Raw genomic sequence first — 10,839 nt, forward strand, 5'->3', positions numbered from 1 at the left:
TTAACCACAAGGTGATTCTTTCCCAGGATCCCTGAGTGCAGCCCTTCTCTTCTTACATGAGTAGCACCTTCCCACTGATGTCAATGAGACTACTCAGGTGAGGAAGTGTAACACACACTTCTCCTGGGTGTGGTATTGTGTCCCATCTAGTGGCACTGAGATCACTTAGGGCACATCCTCACTGGCAAAGTTAAAGCGCTGCCGGCTTGTGTAGTCGCAGCAGAGCACTGGGAGAGAGCTCTCCCCGCGCTCTAAAAACCCACCTCCGTGAGGGGCCTAGCTACCAGCGCTGGTGCACTGTCTACACTACGCCAGTGTAGACAGTTTTTTCACACCCCTGAGCGCAAAAGTTGCAGCGCTGTAAAGTGCCAGTGTAGACAAGCCCTTCGAGAAGGAGAGAAAATGAGTCTGCTCTACAGCCCTAGCTAGCAGCCAGTTGGCTTTTAGGTCACGCGGTAGAGGCTCATGCACTGAGCTCCAGAGGTCCCCGGTTCAATCCTGCCTGCCGATGACTGAAGTCTGTCGGCCTTACATAAGGGCTGCAGGATAGGGTCCCAATGGCTAGATATGGCAAGTTTCTCAGTAGTCATGATGATAAGGGGGCACCAGTCATAAAGAGATAATCCCTGATTCAAATAATTTACAATCTAAATATAAGACAAGTCCACGTGGAAGATGATAAGCATCTGGAGGCAGGACAGTCCCTTTGTTACAGCCTCTTGTGAGGCATTGAGCAGAGGTGGCTGGAAAACAGATTTTCTGTCTGGCAAAAAAACCCCTCAAAATTCAAAAATAAATAAATAATAGGGACAAACAGCTAAAATGTGAATGTTGTTCATGAAACAACATTCTGAACGAAAATTCACGTTGGCTCAATCAAACCTTTTATTTCGATACATTCAAAACATTTCCTTTTTTTCCCCCAACTTTTTTTAACATAAAATAAAGTCGATTTCTAACCTGCAGATTGTTTTGATGGGAAACACCCCAACTTTTCATTCTGCAAATGTCGAAGTGGGACACTGAGGCATTTTTGGAACTTCTACCCTCCCCCTTTTTTTTTTTTTTTTCCAAAAAGAAATTTCACAGACACTCATGAAAAAAAAATTCAGTTTCGTCAAAGCGGCGTGACCGTTTCCGGCGGCAACCTGTTTGTCTGAAAATTTTCCAGCCAGCTCTGATGTCAACTTCTCAGGTCTTGTTGAAGATGCTCAGAGCGCCGGGTGCTCTGTACCTGGCAGAATCGAACCCTGAAGGGAGCAGTTTTCTATCCCTCCTGAGCCTTAGGTTTGTGTTGAACAATATACGGATTCATCTCCTGCCAAAGGAGGGGGAAGAAGTTGCTTTGCTCTCTCTAGGGTGCCTTACTTCCTGGGTATGTTTGGGGAGGGTAAGGAGAGCTATTGCTTGCTGGTGTCACCAGCTGATCTGCTGGGAGCCGGGAAGCAATGGCTGGTTGCGCTGCACAATCGGGAGTGAGTTTGCTGTGGGGCTGGCAGAGAGGAGCTCGCAAACGTTGCCATAGAGATTAGAAGAGGGCAGGAGGCTGGCTCCACTCTCCCTGTGACCGTTAACAAGCAGCTTTTCCCCTGCATTCATATGCCAGCTGGTTCTTGGTGGAACCGCATCACAGGTGCGCGGTGGGCAGGGTGCCGATGGTACCGATGCTGGGAACAATGGCTCGCCCTTTTGTCCTGTGGTTTCCAGTCAGGGATGGGATGCTGATACTCTTGGGTTGAATAGTCCCTTACTCCACAAGTGGCCAATCAATGGGGCTGCTTGTGGAGGAAGACTTCCCTCCGCATGAGGAAGGGGTATCAGAATTCAGTGGCTTTGGGTTAACAATAGGCGCACATTTTGGGAATTGTGTTGCACGGATCTGTCTCAGTGCACTTATACCCCCAAACATATGCAGCATTGGTGGGACAAAGAGCGGGTGGATAAATAATAGTCCTTGCAGAATGGACGTTAGAGACTGAAAAGACCTATTAGGTCATCTGTCCATCCCCAGAGCTCTGTGGAGGATTGCTCTCCCTGCATTATATTAGAGCATGTGAATGTCTGATCTATTACTGTATCATTTGCCATATGTCCCTGCCACACAGAACCATTTCCATAATGTCCTTCAATAGCCTGGAACAACCTTCAGCCTCAAGAATCAAGAAGGAAAAAAACCATGTTCAAGACTAGTCTCTCTGTGGGCCTGATCCAAAGTCCGTCAATGTGATTGGGAGTTTTCCCATTGACTTCAGTATGTGTTGGATCGGAGGTAGGTGTGTAGGGAATACGATATAAATACATGCAGCGGTACAGCTTAAAGGACTGATTGGATTGAGTTTCACCTGGCGGCATTACTCATGGGTAGCAAAGCCATGAATGTATTATGCAGGTCACTGTGGAGCAAACCTTTACACTGTAGGACCACTATCCATCATCATGTATTCCTCCGACACGCTCTCAGGCTATGTCTACACTTACGTGAGTATGCAGAGTCCAGACACTGCATGCCCCCTGTAGCATGGGTATAAACAGCAGTGTATATGGTGTGGCACTGCCTAGGTGAGTCCAGACACACCAGAACCTTAGGGTATGTACCCGGCATGGCTCCCTACACCCCCAAGCAGCGCCCTCTCTGCCTACGTTGCTATTTTTAGCAGTATCGTGTCCTGCTGCCTCCCTGCCGCCAGAGCCTTTCCCCGCTGCCTCTCCTCCTCCCTCCCCTCCCCCATCAGAGCCTTTCACCGCCATGCATAGCGACACAATGCGGTGTGGACTCGGCCTGCTTTTCACTGCGGCGTGTAGCTACACCTACCCTACACACCACTGCCAGTGTAGACAAGGCTACAGACACACGCTAACGCAGACCGGCTGATTCTGAACCCGTTTCGTTACGGAACAAATACGTTCAAGAAAAAACACGTTGGGACCGTTTTAGAGAATTTTACGTTTTTTACTGGGACCAGTTCTTGAACCGGTACTGGCTTAGTGCCCAGAGGGCATCAGTGCTGCAGGTGCAGACAGGCATAGCTCCCCCATGAGTGCAATTGCACAGGGCAGAGAGGGAGGTATACGAGGCCTCACATCTGAGCTAAAATAACTTTTCTGAATCCCAAATATCATGATTTTAAAGTCTGGCTGTTTCCCCAAAAGTCTGTGATCATCCTTCTTGCCTCTCGCCCTTTGTCTGTTTAGTCTGTCAGCTCTTCAGCTCAGGACCGTTTCTTACGATGTGTTTGTACAGCGCCTAGCGCCATGGGGTCCCAACCTGGATTTGAACCTGGAGGCACGATTGTAATACCACTAGTGCCACCACTAATACAATGACAAATAAACACATCCGCTGGCTGCTGATGCTAACTGGAACAGCAGTGAAATAGTTAACACTGAGTTATCACCAGCGTTCCCACCATTGTTCCTTCTTCACGGTAATAAAACCTGATCGGGCAGTCCCATGTTCCAGCACCAGCCATTGGCTGCGTATGGGTTGCTCTGGACTCCTCCCAGCTCATAAACATATTGTCTTTCCTATGGTAGCCCTGGCAGCTGAGGGAGAACATTCCCACCCTAGGCTCGCATTGAATTGCATCCTTTACATTCCAGTCGCAAGCAAATGAAGTCAATGGAAAGACTCCCACTGATTTCAACAGGTTTTGGATCAGGCCCTCAGTCTGGTTCCCAGACTCTGCGAGGTGAGTAGGAAGAACTGAGCTTTTTTCACCTCCTGGTACCTGTAATTAGGTGATGGGTCCTGGCCCTTTCCTTTGTTGCTTCTCTCAAATAATGATCAGGAAGATCCAGAGAGGGGAGACGTGGGGACCGGCTGACCGATCGCTCGCTGGTTTGCAGGGGAAATGAAACCAATTCACCAGACTTCAGAAAAAGAGCAAAACTGTGATAAAAAGGGATTCAGGGAAAAGGGAGGGGACCAGCCCTGTCAAACACACCCAGCCAGCAGCACTGCATCCCCCAGTCATCCCTGACGGAGAGAATTCAGTACAACCGACCTAACATTGCCTTGTGAATTCCTTGTGCGTCTCCTCATCTTTCTTCCGGGGGAAGGCTGTTCACCCAGAAAGGCCCTAAAGATTACAATCTAGGATTTTCCCGAGCATCTCTCTGAGCATACAGTACACCCAAGCTTCCTGAATCAGTGCTGGGCCTGATCCTGAGCAATCGTGGCTCCCCCTGGCCTCACACTCTGCGGGGATCAATGAAAGTTTTGATCCCTTCATTTTATAGGACTTTTTCCAGGCTAATTTCAAATCTCAGTGGTCAGTATCAGGGCTCAACTGTATAAACACAGAGGTAGGCAGGGTCCCCACAAGCAAAGACGCTATTCCCCCCCGCCCTTTGTCAACCTCAAATAATTCCCCACACTTCCCAGGTGTGCATAGCCCGAGTTGTGGGCGGGTGGGGGGGAGAGGAAATCCTAGCCCCACTGAAGTTTTGCTATTGATTTCAATGGAACCTGGATTTCTCCCAAAGCGTTTAATTCTGACTTCTTCCTCGGAGCCCAGTTTCCAGCTTTTTGCCTACTGTATGAGCCCATCCGCAGCCAACTGCAACTGGTCCTCACCTCCTGTTATGCACAAACCCAGCCAGGGTCTGACCAGTACCCTTGTGGGAAAGAGAAGCAGAGTTCTGTAACTGCCCTGATTGGACCTAAAGGCTGAATTTTCAGAAGCACTCAGGCAACAGAATAAGCAGCCACACAGCCCAGGGAGCCCAGCCCGTTGCGTGCAGATCCCTTCTGAAAACACAGGCACTGCTGGATGCCAGGCACTTTGTGAATCCGGCCCTTGTGTAGCTGCCTAAATAGGAGCTGAGCTCTACTGAAAATCGGGCCCCAGGGTGAGCGCAGAGCACTTGGAAGCTTGGCCCCGAGCTCTTTTGAACATGCTGGTCCCAAGGGCTCGGTTGTGGCCTTGGCCACAGCCTTGCACCATCAGTGGGGACTCCCGGTAGGACTCTCGCCCTACCACCCCAAAGAAGGGAGAGTAATTAGCCATTGGAACCGCTTGCCCAGGGTCGTGGCCCACTGAGGTCGTTACATGGGGATTGGATGGCGTTCTCAGAGATATGCCCCAGCAAGGCAACGCATTTGGGGCAGGAATTACCCAGTGGAATCCTCTAAGAGGTGCGTCTAGGATGATCACAATGGGCCCCTCTGGCTTTGAAATCGAGGAAGCTGTGAATCCATCCCGGAGTGCTTCAATGCAAAGGGGCAGTGTGGACGTGAGCCCTGCTCTACACTGCTCCCCCCCACCCTGCCCGCTTTAGGATGGTTTGTGCCCTGGCAGTGCCAGGAGGGAGCAGCCCCTGCTCCACAAAGGGCAAGAATGGTGATCCTCGCCTGAGGACACAAATGGGGTGAGGGCAGGCTCCTTGTGCCCAGCTGCACATAGGTCAGACACAGCCTGGTGCCAAAGGTCCCGAGGGCACCTGGGCTTGTGCCCTTCCCTGCCTCTCCGCTGGCTGTTGCCCTTCACTCCAGAACCAGCTGCATTTCACTGGGGTTGTATGAACAGAGGCAACAAAGTGCTTAGGGATCCTTTGGCAAGTTGGCCTGTGTAAATGTAAAGCGTTCTGTCTCCTTCTGGGATGAAAGAAAAATACTTCTCTCCCTGGGAGCCGTGGGGAGTGAGTTAACTCCTTACATACAGGAGGGAATTTAGCCTGGGGAAGGGTTTCTTGTAGAAGCTCTTTACTCCTTTCAGGGCTTGATCCTGTGACCTGCTGAGCACCCTGCACATCCACTGAAGTTTCCAGGACTGGAGGCAGTTCATGGCAGCTCCCTGCCGCTTGCAATATTGGGCTCCAAGTTCCTTTTAAAACAGACCAGGTACAGGGGGGTCAGTATCCATTGTCTGCCATAGCTATTGTTCCAGACTCTCTGTCTCATCCAGTTCCATGCCTTTGCATGTGATCCATACAAACACACAGCCGATTCATTTCTTTACCCGGCATTCACCAAAATTGTCAATCGATCCACGATTGTTTAAAGATGAATTGACAGCTAACCGCCCCGGAAAGATTCCAGGTCTGGAATGCATCCAATGAAGTGAGCAGTAGCTCACGAAAGCTTATGCTCAAATAAATTGGTTAGTCTCTAAGGTGCCACAAGTCCTCCTTTTCTTTTTGCAGGTCTGCTAACTACCACAGGGTCAGGCTCCTCTTTCCTGGACTCAGTTTCTCTGCTATGTTTGAAAAACTCGGGTGGCTGAGAGTTGCTTATGAGCAGAACGCAGATACGAAATGGGTTTATAATGACCACAGGACAAGAGGTAATATTTAAATGCGCATTAGCAGGCAGCCCTGCTTTCGCAGAGAGATGAGAAATGTTAACTCTTCGAACACCATCCAACACCACATTTTAAAACTATGGCACTTAAAGAAACAAATCACTGGACTGTAGTTACAGCAGAATCTCCCTAACTTCTATTGACAACTGGGAGCTCCACTGAACTTTGTAAATTAGCAACTCCATGAGCAAACAAAGCAAAGATAACCCATCGCCAGGTGGACCAGGGTTTATTTACTGGAAAGGAGCAGTCTAGTTGTATTCATGTTAATAATGTTGTAATCACAGTAAATATACTGTTGTATATTTCATAAGGGCAGGGAAGTCTTAATAATAAGAGTGCTTGCTGCTCTGGAATCTTTACTGAGAAGTAGTTAGAGATCCCCTTAGTAATTTACGTGTGTATCAATTATACGGCGCGTGGACTGGCGGCGTTCTGCTGTGCTATGATTCAAGAAACCCAAAGCCCGTGGAAAAGGCTTTGCAGGAGTTCTGGATTTTTTCCCACTGTTAGAACAGACTGTCTGGGCCATATCCTCAGCTGACGTAAATCAGTAGAGTTCTGGTGGAGCTGATTTGCTCCAGCTGAGGCTCTAACACCGTGTCTGACTCAAAGATGGAATGACAATAACCCTGAAAACACCATCCGCCAGGGCAGCCCATCCTGCCTACACCTAGCACCCCAACATTCACTTGCACAGGGTCGGGGCTGTGAGCCACAGATGATTTTCCCTTACATGGCCCAGACTCTGCTCAGTTCCACCGGTGTCCGTCTAGGGATTTTCTATTGACTTTGGCCAAGTTCCCCCCACACACACACACACATCCCGTTTACAGCCATGTAACTGAGAAGGGAATCTGTTCCTGTACAGGCTAGCTGGGAGTCTAACTGAACGTCCTTGATGGGGTTTTTTTTTTTGGGGGGGGGGGGGAAATGGGGGATGCAGCAGCCACTTTGGGCCAAATTCTGCTCAGATCTAAACCCTGCCACAAGCTCATTCAAATCAACAGCACTGCCCAGGGTGTAGTCCCTGAATGGATTTTGGCAAGCCATAAAAAGTGTGCATTCCCGGGACATAAGATGTAGGGTGACCAGATGTCCTGATTTTATAGGGACAGTCCCGATATTTGGGGCTTTTTCTTATATAGGCTCCTACTACCCCCAACCCCTTGTCCCGATTTTTCACATTTGCTGTCTGGTCACTCTAGTAAGGTGCCCCGCTGGAGCACATGAGCACACCTGATAATGCCCTTTCCTGGACTATGCTGGGGTTAGTATGGACAGCTCCCAACAAGGGGATTTCCACTCGACCTCCACCCAGTTCCCGGGCTCGGATACCACTGTCTTACCCTTGACCATATTACCAGGGACAAAAAAGACCCGTGAGGCCGTCTCATCAATCCTCCTGCTAGTACCTCTTTTATTGATGCTTCGCTCCATCGTCTGGGTGACACTACGGTTTACTACGGCCCACGTTAGGAAGCAAATAAAGGAATCGAACTTACCGGGGGCTGAGTCACAATTACTATGCCAGAGACATGCTGTCTTGCTCTGTCACTCCTTCTGCCTCTGGTTTGCAACTTGGGGTTTGCAAAGCTCAGTCAGTGGTGCCACCAGGTTTCTGTCTGGCTCTAGTCTCTGTCTTGCTGCTGAAATTTCTGTGTGTGTGTGTGTGTGTGTGTTTTAAGGGATTTTTTTGTCGGTGGTTGCGTCAGGCCTGTTGCCTGGATACAGGCGAGCTATTCCAGTTGGAGCTTTTCAGTCCAGATTTTCTGTCACCCTCCCATTCACACCACTGAGCCCTGGTCCCTACCTCCCACCAAGTAATAACCCTGAAGAGACCTGAAAGGGAGCAGGAGCTGGGCTGGGTCCTAAACACCCCCAGGTTCAGGTCGCTGGGGTAAGGAGCAAAGGAGGGCTGGGTGCATGAGAAGTGAAGTCCGTGCAGCTGACAAAGCATCTGGGTTGATGGCACTTACCCTTGTCGTCGGGGATGGCAGGCCAAGATGTCTGAGATGTAATAAACCAGATGCCTGAGATGTAATTAAAAACAACAGGAAGCCGGGTTATTTCAGAATGTGGCAATGGCTCTTGTATGAAGACTCCCTGGCATGAAGCAATTCGGGAGCCACCCCAGGGTATTCTTATTTAGGACAATTACCAGCTGTGGTTTGAAGAGCACAGCTTTTGCTTATTGGTTCCCCGATTATGCTGCTTGCACGGGGACCACAGAGCAGTCATGGGGGGCCTATGGGAGGAGCTTTGAAAGCCCTTTGTTCAGATCCAGATCCTGAGAGCTACTGAGCACCTCCTGAGTGGGGCTGAGCTCTCAACGGCTAGGTAGGGAGGTAGAGAGGTATGTGGGTGAAAACATGTTTCTGTTATCAGACTTATGACACCGTCTGGCCCTGTCTACACTAGCCAATGAAACAGTGTGATGTGCTTTTCTAGCAACAATCCCCCTTTGTTTTTAAACATTTCTTATTGGAAAGGTGCTAAGATTGTTTCAAATCTCAGGGCTGGTCTACAATGGAAGCTTACATTGGCACAGCTACATCACTGCAGCCTGTGAAAAATCCACCCCCCTGCGAGACATCGCTATGCCGATCCCTGTGTAGACAGTGATAGGTTGACGGAAGAACTCTTACCTCTCAGGGAGGGGGATTAACGACGCTGACGGGAGAACCCCGCCCGTCATTGTGGAGCGCGTCTACACTGAAGTGCTAAAGCTCTGCCAGCGTAGTGTTTTACATGTACCCATAGCCTCAGAGCCTGAAAGAGAACCTGGATGGCCAGAAGCGATCTCAGCCCGGATTCACCAAAGTCCTATGCCTTGGGATGGATTTAAACACTGGGTTTAGGTGAGTAAAGAGCAGTGGCTGCCAGGTGTCAGGCTGACTTTAATCCCTTTCTAGCAATGTTAAAGTTTAACCCTTTGGAGGCTGAGGCTCTGTATTTACCTACACTTGTAAAGCACTTTTCGCCTTTGTGTCTAAGTGCTGTGTCTGTCTTTAAAACACACTGTGGCGTGCAGTGTTGTGGTAGCCATGTTGGTCCCAGGATATTAGACAGACAAGGCGGGTGAGGTCAAATCTTGTATTGGAACAACTTCTGTTGGGGAGAGAGACCAGCTTTCGCGCGTGAGCGCTGTGTAAGCTCAAAAGTTTGTTTATCTCGCCAGTAAAAGATATTACCTCCCCCGCCTTGTCTCTTTAAAACACATTGAGCATTCAGCTTTTGTTTGTCTGGCAGTTTGGAAGTTGCTAGTGCTCTGAAGGGTTAAACCCTTTCATTCCCCTTCCCCACTTTCACATACTGCTCTTAAGCTTTTGTGAGAGAAATGCATGACCTCCCCCTTTGTATAGGTGGGGGGGGAATGTCTCCCGCTCTAGGTTTCTTTGCCTTCCCCTCTCTGCTGCACACCAGGGCCATTCACATGGCATACATACAGCAGCGAGAACTCATCTCCTCCTTCTCCCACAGGACAGCCCCCTATTTAAGAGGAGAATCTCCTGTAGCTGTTAGCAGAGCAGGGCTTATGACACACAGCTGAGCAGTGCTGATACCAATCAAGAAAAAGCTGTGGCATGTAACACACCAGCCAGTTCTTTACAATCGATGGATTACGACTGGGATTTTTAAAGGAACTGAAGGGAGCGGGAGCCTCCTTTGAAAATCACAGTTTAAGGGTGGGATTGTCAAAAAGCAGCTAGGCAATTTACAGAGTGTCTCTTTGTTCTGTAGTTGTACAGCGCCTAGCACAAAGGGGTCCTGCTTCATGACTGGGGTACTCCCACGATAATAATTAATAACAATAATGGTCATAATAGACTAATCGTACACCATAAATGTCCAAGGCATAGATGAAGCTAACAGCTCGCAAACAGCCCATGGGGCAGAAATATTTTCACATAAAGTGACTGTCAGTCCAGATAACAAACACATTTGAAAAAAATCAAAGTTTATTTGTGGGTAATTCGCAAATAAGTGGGGGTGGGAGAGCAAAACTTGTCAACTTAATTATTTGCTGCAAGCAGTTTGCCCTGCTCTGCCGCTTGAGAAATTCTGATTCCATCCAGCAGAGGGCAGGGTTGCAAATTCACCAACCAGCCCAGTCCAGTCCAGTGTTAAAGATGGCTCCTCCCCAAAGGGTGTGTCTGATTTGAGTTTAATGTTCTAGTGATTTAAGACTTCATTCAGGTTTATGAGGTCACCTGACCCCCCTGAAATGAACGGCAGCCATGTTTCTACCTATAGTTGGGTGCCAAGGGGGAAGGGGATTAGATTATCATTTATATTAACTAATGCAAAAAAATCACATAATTTGGATGTAGCTTTGAAAACATTCAGTGTGGATGCATAAAAAGTATCTGATCTGGAGTTTGTGTTTGAAAATAAACCTGCATGTTTCTCCCATACCTTTCCCACCCCACCGCTCAGTAATCACACCACTTATTTGACCCGATCTGCTTGCCTGTCCAGCACCGTATTAGATTTCTTGGTCTCTGGCTCCTGTGCATTGCCAATGGTGGGAGTC

Source organism: Eretmochelys imbricata, chromosome 3 (assembly GCF_965152235.1).
Source record: "Eretmochelys imbricata isolate rEreImb1 chromosome 3, rEreImb1.hap1, whole genome shotgun sequence".
NCBI classification, from domain to species: Eukaryota; Metazoa; Chordata; order Testudines; family Cheloniidae; genus Eretmochelys; species Eretmochelys imbricata.